This window comes from Mustela nivalis (assembly GCF_964662115.1).
Source record: "Mustela nivalis genome assembly, chromosome: 15".
Classification (NCBI taxonomy): domain Eukaryota; kingdom Metazoa; phylum Chordata; class Mammalia; order Carnivora; family Mustelidae; genus Mustela; species Mustela nivalis.
In genome coordinates, this window is record NC_139034.1 from 29,017,215 (window position 1) to 29,027,505 (window position 10,291).

Consider the following 10,291-nt stretch of genomic DNA (forward strand, 5'->3'; position numbering starts at 1 on the left):
TGATTTGTTTTGTGTCCTTCTAGAGCGTTTTCTATCCAGGAAATTATTTTTATTCTTCTACTTTCTGCCTTTTCCAATACCAGTATAACTGTTTTTCTCTTCCTCCCCTCAAACTCCATCATGGGGAAGCAACCAAAATCTCAGAGGTTAAAATCTCCCTTGGAGGTACAGCCGTCTGCCTCTCCCTCTGTCACCTTCACCTTCAGTCCTATGAGTGCCTAAGAGCAAAAGCTCTAGAGTCAGACTTCTGGGTGGGAATCTTGGCTCCATTACTTACTACTTGAGTGAACTTGAGCCAGTTTATTCATTCACTATTCATTCAGCAAATGTTTATTGAGTGCCCATTATTATGTGCTAGAGATAAAATGGTGTATAAGACAATATTTCTACCCTTATGGAGCTTACATTCTAGTGGGAGACATAGAATATAAACGTATGAATGAATATAGCATAATTCTAGGAAGCAATAAATGTCATGAAGAAAAATGAAACAGAGTCAAGGGACAGACTTTTTTCAATCTGGACGATCGAACAAAACCTCCCTGAGGATGTGACATTAGAGCAGAGAGCTGAATAGACTTAGAGAACAAGCCATGAAGAGAGGTGAAGAGAATGGCAACTACAAAGGCCCTGCGGCAGAAACGAGGAACAGCAGTAAGGTAGGTGAGCTGAAATGGAGTATAGGAGAAAGAATGGTGGCACATGAAGAATTCCAATTTCCAGCCCCCCCATCTTCCTAGCCCTGTAGTCCCCCAACACCAAAATTTCTCCAGCTCCATTGGACCCTCCAGTGGTCCACTCCTTCCCTACCTTTTTATTGCCCCCTCCTCCCTCATATCCTCACTCTCATCCTTAATCAGCTTAGATCCAAAGTCCAGTGTATTAACTACTCCCTTGCATAAACTCAGCTCCCAGCTACATGTCCTCTTTCTTTCCTCAAATCTGTAACACTTCCTCCCCGATCTTCGTCTTCACTGACAGACTTCCTATCTCACTGAGAACAACAGCAAAGCAGTCAAGGACATCCACAAGCTCCCAGCTGCCCCTGTATCCCATCCTCACCCTCCGTCCTGTGGGTGCCAGGGCTGAAGGCCTTCTGGCAGGTATGCACGCTCCATCCCTCCAGCCTTCTCCAGCAAGTGTCCTTCTTTCTCCTTTGTGATACCACCAGCATAAGGAACTGCAGTACTTTCCTCCACTGTCACAAATTCATCTCTTGATGACCCACCACCTCAGGCTTCTGACAATCTCTACAGCATGAACGCTTTCGCTCACAGTCTTTACCTCCTTCTCCCCGTTCCCTCTGGACCCTCTCCAGCAAGCTGCGGCCACCACCCCACGGAAAGGGCCTCATTTGCTAGATCTCTGCCCTTGGCACATCCAGTGCTTGATCTTCTATCCCCGTTTCCCAGACCCATGGGCAACACTGGATCCCTCTTCCCGCATTGCCTCCCTTCTGACCTTTGCCTCCATTATTGGTCTTGCATCTGATTCCAAGCAAGACTATGCCTTTCTCCAGGATCACATCACTGCCCTGCTCACATTCTTCCCCAGAAGCCCACCCACTCAAAATCCAGGCCCCAGGAGTAGGGGTGTGGTAGGGACATACAAGTTCCTACATGGCCTGATCTTACCCCAACCCCCACCCAGGATCTCTCTGACCTCTGCTTACTCCCCTACCTTCCTGTCTCTGTTCTAGCCACATGTGCCTCTTTGTTGTTCCTCAAACATGCCAAGCACACTCTTCCTCAGGGCCTTTGCACTTGCTGCTCCACCTATCTGGAATGCTCTTCCTCCAGAATCCCCTGGGCTCACTCCTTCCTTACCTTCAGGTTTCTTTCTTTCTTTTTTTTTTTTTTTTAATATTTTATTTATTTATTTGACAGAGAGAGACTTTACAAGTAGGCAGAAAGGCAGGCAGAGAGAGGGGGAAGCAGGCTCCCCACGGAGCAGAGAGCCTGATGTAGGGCTTGATCCAGGACCCTGAGACCATGACCTGAGCTGAAGGCAGAGGCTTCAACCCACTGAGCCACCCAGGTGCCCCTACCTTCAGGTTTCTGCTGTAGTGTCACTTTCTCAGAAAGACTTCACTGGCTATCTTCTTGGCCATCCTGGTGGACCCTCACTGCCACTCGGCACTCACTATTCTCCTTTTGTTTCTTTTTTAAGTTCATTATTTTTTTTAGTAATCTCTACATGGTAGAGCTCAAACTTACAACCCCCCAGATCAAAGGTCAGCAAGCTCTATGAGCCACCCAGGCACGTCCCCATTGTCCTTTTCTTTCTAGAACTCATTACCACCTGATAGCCGACATATTTCTTGTGCTATTGTTTCCTCCCACAGGAATGCAAGTTCTATACAGGAATAAGATGCCCGGCATCTAGAACAGTGCCTGGCACATAGTAGGCCTCCACAAATGCTTGTGGACTGAATGAAGAATTATCATGCAGATCACATAGGGCCTTGTAAGGCCTGGAAAGGACTGTGAATTTTATTTTAAATGTGAAGGGAAGTCACGGGAGAGTACATGGCGTGACTTACAATTTAAAACAGACCACTCTGGGAAGATGTAGACTTCCAGTTATGGAATGAATTAGTCACAGGGATGAAAGGTGGGACACAGGGAATAGAGTTGGTGACACTGAAATAGCTCCGCATGGGGACAGATAGTAGTTCCGCTTTGGTGAGCACAGCCTAGAGTATAAAGAAGCGGAATCAGCTATGTTGTATGCGTAAATCTAATGTAACATTGCGTCCACGACGCTCAAATAAAAACACTTTTTAAAAAATAAAAATAAAAAGACTCCTCTGGCTGCTGGGTGTAGAGAAGAGAGTCCTAGGGGATAAGAGAGGCACTGGGGGCTGCTGAAGGCTAATGCAATGTTCAAGCAAGATGGATAAGGAGGGCCTGAGCTAAGTTGAAAAAATGTCAGAGTTTGGGATCTATTTCGGAGTGATCACAGACAGACAGAACTTGTTATAAATTGGATGAGGGATCGGAGAAAAAAGAGGAATTTGGTTTTGGGACTCAGTGACACTGTTTCCCCTAACTGTGAAATGGGGACAAATAGAGCTTCTTCCTCATGGGATTGTTGCAGAAAGGGGTAGAGGACATCGAGTCTCACACAGTGTTGGGCCCATGGTAAACCCTCTAATAACCGTTGGTGCCCAAGATGATTGCATTTCCCTGCGTTCTGGGTAAATAGGATTACAGAAATACCCACCCCACAGAGACTGAGGAAACAAAACACTTTATTTGCAGAGTGTACTCTCCCCTTCCAAGGGACAGATTTTGACTTTACTTAACAGAATACTTAACATTAGTGTTGGAGCAGTTTCCTCGCACACAGATACATAAAAGGATTGCTCACATTTCAAAAGAATCCTACGGCCCCTTTAAGTTGTGTTTGTCCATTCAACACTTAGCAGAAGGAGTAACTAAAAGCTAAAATTACAAACCTCTGCTGATTCAAAATCAACCCAATGTAAGAAAAGTACATCTGAAATAATAATGATTTTTTAAAAACAGGTATTGCTGCGTTTTAATATACCAGAAGCCAAAATACCACACTGTCCGGTTCAATACAGGACACCTGGCAACGCTGTTTGCCTGTGTAACTCAGCTTTCTGCAAAGGCAACACCCAGCCCTTTTTGGCTGCCTTGGCCTGTCCTCATTTCCCCCTGGAAAACTGTTTTGAACTTAGTACAGATAACATTCTGCCGCTATTACAATTAGCAGCTTCTCTCAATGGGTCACCTGGTTTGGCAAGTGCTTCTATGGGGTAACCCAGGATCTTGTTTCAAAACCTCTCAGTGGCAGCCTCCAGGTAGCATGTGAAAAGCTGCCTGCGGGGAATTTAGGGGCTGCTTTGGGACCTTCAGTTATTAGCATCTTTTGCCTCACCAGATCTTCTGATTACTGATTATCTCCCTTATTATTATTTCCCCACTTATGGGTAGATTGGGCCATTCTTCTTCCTAGCCCCCAGGCACCTGGGAGGTTGGTGAGGATACCCTAAATCCAAGACTCCTTTCCCTCCTTGCCCCATAAATGAACTCCTCATTAAATGCTTTTACTACCTGGGAACCTGTAGACAACCTTGAATGTAAACTGGAGCTGCAAGAATTTGCCCAGTGATTGGGTCTATGCTCCATGACCTCCAGATTCAAAGGGGAGAGACCTTTGCTTCTGGAAGCAGTGTCCTGGGATTAGCAGGCTCACCAGGGAACTTGTTAGAAAGGCAGAATTAGAGGCAGTATTCCATACCTCTGAATCAGAATCCGAGTTTTTACAAGGTCCCCAGGTGATTCCCACTCATCTGCAAGTTTGAGAAGCCAGAGAGGCGCTCAGACCCCTCCCTTCCTGCTAACTAGGGAGAATTTCTTGTATGCGTTCTGTTAACGGGCCTACTTCATTGTCCACACTTTTCTTTCTTTCTTTCCTTCTTCCTTCCCTTGATCTCTACACCCAACATGGGGCTTGAATTCACACCCTAAGATCAAGAGTCACATGCTCTACCGACTGAGCCAGCCAGATGGCCCATCCTTACTTTTCAAAGAATCCTGAGCCCAGGACCTCTGACACCCATTCTGTCCCCTTACAGCCAGCGTCTCTTTTATAGACCCCTTTCCCTTCTACAAGAACCCCCGCTCCACTCCTGGGCTCTGAGGAGGCTCCAGGCTCCTCTCCTGGGACATTTCCTGGAGGGTGGCTTTCCTGCTGGGCCCAAGGAGGGCCTGTGACAGCAACGCAAGTGCTCCCCTTCTGCCCTTTTTAGAGTTGCCTTAACTTGTCCAGTGACAGCCCCTGCGAGCTGGTCCAGACTGCCCTCCGCCCAGGTCTTTGGCAGGGACGTGAGCTGTTTGTCTCATGCAGAGCAAGGGATTCCCTTTGCCATGGCTTGCCCTGAAGTTGAGACCTCCCAGACTTCCCACTTAGCACGAACATACTATCCTGTTTCTTTTTCCTGCCAGGTAACTCCCTACAGCCCCAGCAGAAAAAGAGGACACAAGTAAAGGCTGCCTTCAAATGGGGACATCAGGAGAAGGAGGAGGATGAGGACTGACAACCGGCCTTGGAGAAAGAGTCATGGTTCATCAGAAACAAGCCAACAGGAGGGGCAGGTACATTTAAAATGCTCCAAGCACTTGATTCTTGGAAGGTTTGAGGATTTTAGTTTGGGTGTTTTCTTTTAAGCTTTCCAAAAGGGGAAAAAAAAAAGCTATTAGAAAACTTTTCTGGACCTTGGACACCAGAGTCGCTCCTGAAATTGTAATGTAAAGCCTTTTGGTCAGGTTAATTAACTACACGTTCTTTCTCACACTTTTTTATTTATCACACAATTGATTCCTCCCCCTGCAAAGATATATTAAAAGCCAACTTCTACGCTTTTAAAAGAACCTTTGGAATGTTGTCCTTATTTATTTTTTTAATAGTGTCTTTCCAAATTTTTATGTATTTTAATTAGCAGAAAATTATTACAGTACTTTTTATGTCCCAAGCACTGTCCTAGAAGGTTTATACAAAGATTAACTCATTGAATCCTTAAAGTAATCTAATAAAATATGTATTGTGATTAACGACACTTATAGATGAGGAAATTAAGTCACAAAGAGGTTAAGTAACTTGCTAGGTCACACAGCTAATAAATGACAGAGCCAGAATTCAAATCCAGGCCACAGCCATAAGCTGAATCACTAGGCATCGCTGCCTCTTTATGTGTGTGTTTATATGTACTTAGATTTTAAATTTAATTTCAGTCATTTATATATAAATATTATATATTTTTACATGTTATATTTTACATATTTTATATGTACATTATGCCCATATTTTAAAGTATATGAGAAGGTATGAAAGAGAGATAAAAGGATTCTAGATGTAGTTTTTCCAACTGGCCATCTTTCCGCATGTTTTCAAAACACGCCTAAAAATGCTGAAAGAAGGAAAATTTTTCTGTGGATCTCCTCTTCAGGAGTCTAGAGGACAAATTTCATAAACGTCAGTTTCCTTGTCGGAGAAATGTGGTAGCCGGATTACAGGAACTAGTTTGTCAAGTGAGTGTAAGCAGCATTCCAACTTTAAAATTATTAAACACTAGGTAATTTTTCTTTAGGTTCGATTCTATGAGAGATGTCATGGCTTAGTATTCCTTAATTCTGGATTGTTCCTGCGCCTTTGGACTGAATGTGACACACGCTTCATCTGTACAGCTGGTGTGTGTGTGTCCTGATGCGTGTGTGCCAGGTTTAAATTTAAATGTCTGCAGTCTCAGGCCTTCGGTTCACCCAAAAGGTAACTAACGTTCCAGTAAACAAGTGGGGGTAAGGAACCGCTCTCTGTCTACTGATGCAAGTGCGCCCTCTGCTGGCCCTGTGAAGGTGTTGCGACCACGTACAGGGACCTCTTCCCCTCAAGGGTAGAGCCCAGCTTTTGCCCTTTCTCGCCTGCTGTAGCATTCTAACCAAGCAACCTTTGTTTAATACATATCCTGAGCTAGGCACAAATGTGCTTAGGGCTGGGGATCAAAGATAAAGAAAAGTGTCGCAGCCTTAAAAGATCTCACAATCTACTGGGGCACACCAAATCAAATCATTATAATGTAACTTGAGAGGTGTGTCCCTGGAACTGTGCCTCCTCTACCATAAGTTTGCAACCACAAGTGGCATGCAAGAGCCCAAATCAAACAGCACGATACAATGTCCTTTTGTTAGGAAAGGAGGACTATGACTCATTCTAGCATTTTCTCCGTGCACAGAAACTGATGGCCGGCCTAGGAGCAATCTGGCGAACTGGTGTTGCCTTGGAGATCCAGACTACCTGGGAGTAATCCTGATGGCCCCCATCCAAGGTCCGTGTGGGAGGGGCTATGAGGAAATGTCAGGACTCCACAGAGAAGGAATGGAGGTTAAGAACAGGGGTCAGGAAGATATGTATGCCTTTTGATATTAAGTAAATAAGTGCATTTAAAATACACAACCAGGATCTCTGATACTTACAGTAACAAGAGACTGGCTTATCTTCCCCACTCAATTTTGTTGGATTTTATTTTTTATTTTTTTAATAGAGTTTCTCTGATGGTATTCTTGAAACTAGTCCAGGAGGCCTCCTCACTTGCTAAAATACAAAAACTACTTCTGCTCCTCTTCTCACATCTAAATCAGACCCTGACATACCCAGCCACTCAGTGTGCCTTTTAGTTAATTTTGTCTCCTTTAGCAATGGTTTCCTTTTGCTTTAAAAGAAAATTCTGCTGTTAACAAATATGCTGTATAAGCCATGGGGGCGAAAGAACTTGGAGGAAGAGGAAGAACATGTGTTTTCCTTAATTCCTTCTCAAAATATGTGAGGGGAGAAAATAAGGGAAGTTGAGAAATATGCCACTCAATGCAGAAGTCACTTTGGACAAATCTCTTGAAACCAAGGCCTAAAGGAACAACCACCACAGTAACAAATAGTGGGTGTAATTACAAATGAGGACATTCAGTGAATCTCTAAAGCAGATCCTACAGAGGTATAGCCAACCAAAACCCACGCAAAAGAAGAAAGAAAGTAAAGGCAGAGCTGGAACCCCAGGAGAGAGGAGGAAAAGCAAAAGGTGAGAATGGAGAAAGGAGAAGGCTGGGGAAGCAGGAAGGAGTATAAAGTATGAGAAGCTGGGTGCAGGGCGGCCCATGATGAACACCTGACGTTCATAATTAAAGTGTAAGAAATACATGTCTTTGGAAAGAGCAGACAAAAGCGAGTAGAACTTAGAGGTTCTCACCAAAAGGCACATGTGGGAGAAATGCAGGCAGCACAGAAGTGCATGGGGTGAAAGGTGAGAGTCCCTACCCCCACCCCACCCTCGCAAAGGCACACCACGGATGGCAGGGTGCAGGGGCCAGGGCAGGCGGGAGGCCCTGAGCACCTAAGGCAAGCGGCCAGGCTCTGACCTGCTGAAGCCCAGCCCGGGATACTTGTGGTTTGACAAACGCTGTCAGCTGACGGTTTAACAGCAAGTGCTTCAACAGGCTTCCTGCCCCTGAAAATCCTCACCTAATTCTCAGCAAATGTGAGTCTTATTACCAAACAACAGCAAAAAACCACCACCTCCAGATTTTATTCAATCATCAAAAACATAACCGTTTTTTTTTTTTTAAACATGTGTTGGGAATGTTGAGAATGTATCTGTAGCAATTTTGCACATAGCACATTAAGCTTTGTTTGTGGAACAAACTGAATGAAAGTGTGTGAAACATACAAATGCCACTGTAATGACCAAGGTAGTTGGTATGAGATAGTGAAAGCTCATCAGAAGATTTGCCTGGTTATATCACATTTATACTTCTCTTATCTATCCTGATTCAAGGGAGGTTGGGGGTGGGAGTGAGGAAGGACCAGGATGGAGAGGTGGGGATGGTGACCAATGTCTTGTGCCTGGTGACAAATCAAAATATGTTGAATTCCCACAGTTATGTTAAAATTTCATATATCTGGTAGAGAGGTTCAGACAGTATCTTCTCATATAGCTTTAACATAAAATAGTTAATCCTGAAAAATGGTTAACATATAGTACTTTACCTATTATATAAATAATAATAAATACTATTTATGTAATGCTTAATGAATAATAAATATCTATGAGTAAATGTAGGCTCTCCTTCATATACTTATAAAAAGAGCTCTGATCATTATTTTTTTTCTTTTTTTAAAAGATTTTATTTAGGGACACCTGGGTGGCTCAGTTGGTTAAGCCACTGCCTTTGGCTCAGGTCATGATCCCCGGGTCCTGGGATCGAGTCCCTCATCAGGGTCCTTGCTCAGCACAGAGCCTGCTTCTCTCTCTGCCTCTTCCTGCCACTCTGCCTGCTTGTGCTCACTCTCTCATCTCTCTGACAAATAAATAAAATCTTTTAAAAATTTTTGGAAAAGATTTTATTTGTTTATTAGAGAGAGAGAGAAGGAGAGTGAGAAGGAGAAGCAGGCTCCCCATTGAGCAGAGATACAGATGTGGGACTCAATCCCAGAACCCTGGAATCATGACCTGAGCTGAAGGCAGACGCATAACTGACTGTGTTATGTGTCTGCCTTCATTACAGACACATTACGTCTGGGTGCCCCTAATCATTATTTTATTAATAATTCTTTTTTTTAAGATTTTATTGTTTATTTGACAGCGAGATCACAAGTAGGCAGAGAGGCAGGCAAGAGAGAGGGGGAGGCAGGCTCCCTGCTGAGCAGAGAGCCCGATGAGGGGCTCAATCCCAGGAACCTGAGATCATGACCTGAGCAGAAGGCAGAGGCTTTAACCCACGGAGCCACCCAGGCACCCCTAATAATTCTTGATATCACAATTCATTATGAAATATAAAGTATTGGTTTGGCCTTTAATCAGAATATCCCCTAGGTTCTAGTAAGGTTAGGACTAGTATAGTGTTCTTTGCATCTCCCACATTGTATTCTATAGTTTGTTAGTTGGTTGGTTTATACCCTACTTTGTTCCATAAAAGATTTAAAATGGCTCAGTGCCTTTCACATCAAGGTGCTAAATTGTATTGAACTATATGCTGTGAGGCTGTGTATATAAGTACATAAAAAACGAGTCAATTAAGCAGCCATAACATTATATGAATATATTTGAATAATACTGAGTACCAGAACTGAGGGTAACTGAAACAACTTACACACACACACACACACACACGCACGCGCGCGTGCGCGCATGCACTCATTTTCTTCTCTATAACTTTTTCAAACTGTAACAGAAGAAAATGCAGAAAAGGTAGTGCCAGGCTGGGGTAGATCCTATGCAGTGAGTTCTATGGGGTCCCTATCAGATCAATGGATTTCCATCTGTTCATAGTTATCCAAGTGAACACAACAGACTAGAGATGTGAAGATGACTCAAGATTCAATCATCTCAACACAGTCTTTGCGAACTCCTGTCATCAGTCTCCTTTTGGTTCCAAAGGGTAAGGGATACAAATCACCGTTCCCTGTAGGGAGCTAATCCTCTGTTAAAATAGTCAAACCACATAGCTCTTTATGTGTATTTACCGTGTTGAATTCTATAACAGGGTAGAGGTGCCCCATGCATTCAACAAATAAAATGCACTTCATTTAAAAGAGAGAAGGATTTCCTGGGGGAACAATAAAATCAGGAATGTTACAGCAATTTTGTGAATCATGCAGGCATAATTACCAACCAATAAAAATAAAATATCCACAATGCTCTCAGTCTTCATTAAAGACTGGTTTATAAGGCACTATTCGGTTGTTTGCTTTTGTTCAAACAAATGCTTTAAAA

The 10,291-nt window shown here is 43.6% G+C and overlaps 1 long non-coding RNA gene across 1 annotated transcript; it reads left to right on the forward strand.

Moving 5' to 3' along the window:
* Window positions 1-284: 284 nt before the first annotated feature.
* On the forward strand, window positions 285-6,922 carry LOC309849233. Its single transcript, XR_014303599.1, has 5 exons — window positions 285-659; window positions 982-1,103; window positions 4,977-5,126; window positions 6,119-6,297; window positions 6,761-6,922. It is a non-coding gene; the product is annotated as an uncharacterized lncRNA (long non-coding RNA).
* Window positions 6,923-10,291: the final 3,369 nt, after the last annotated feature.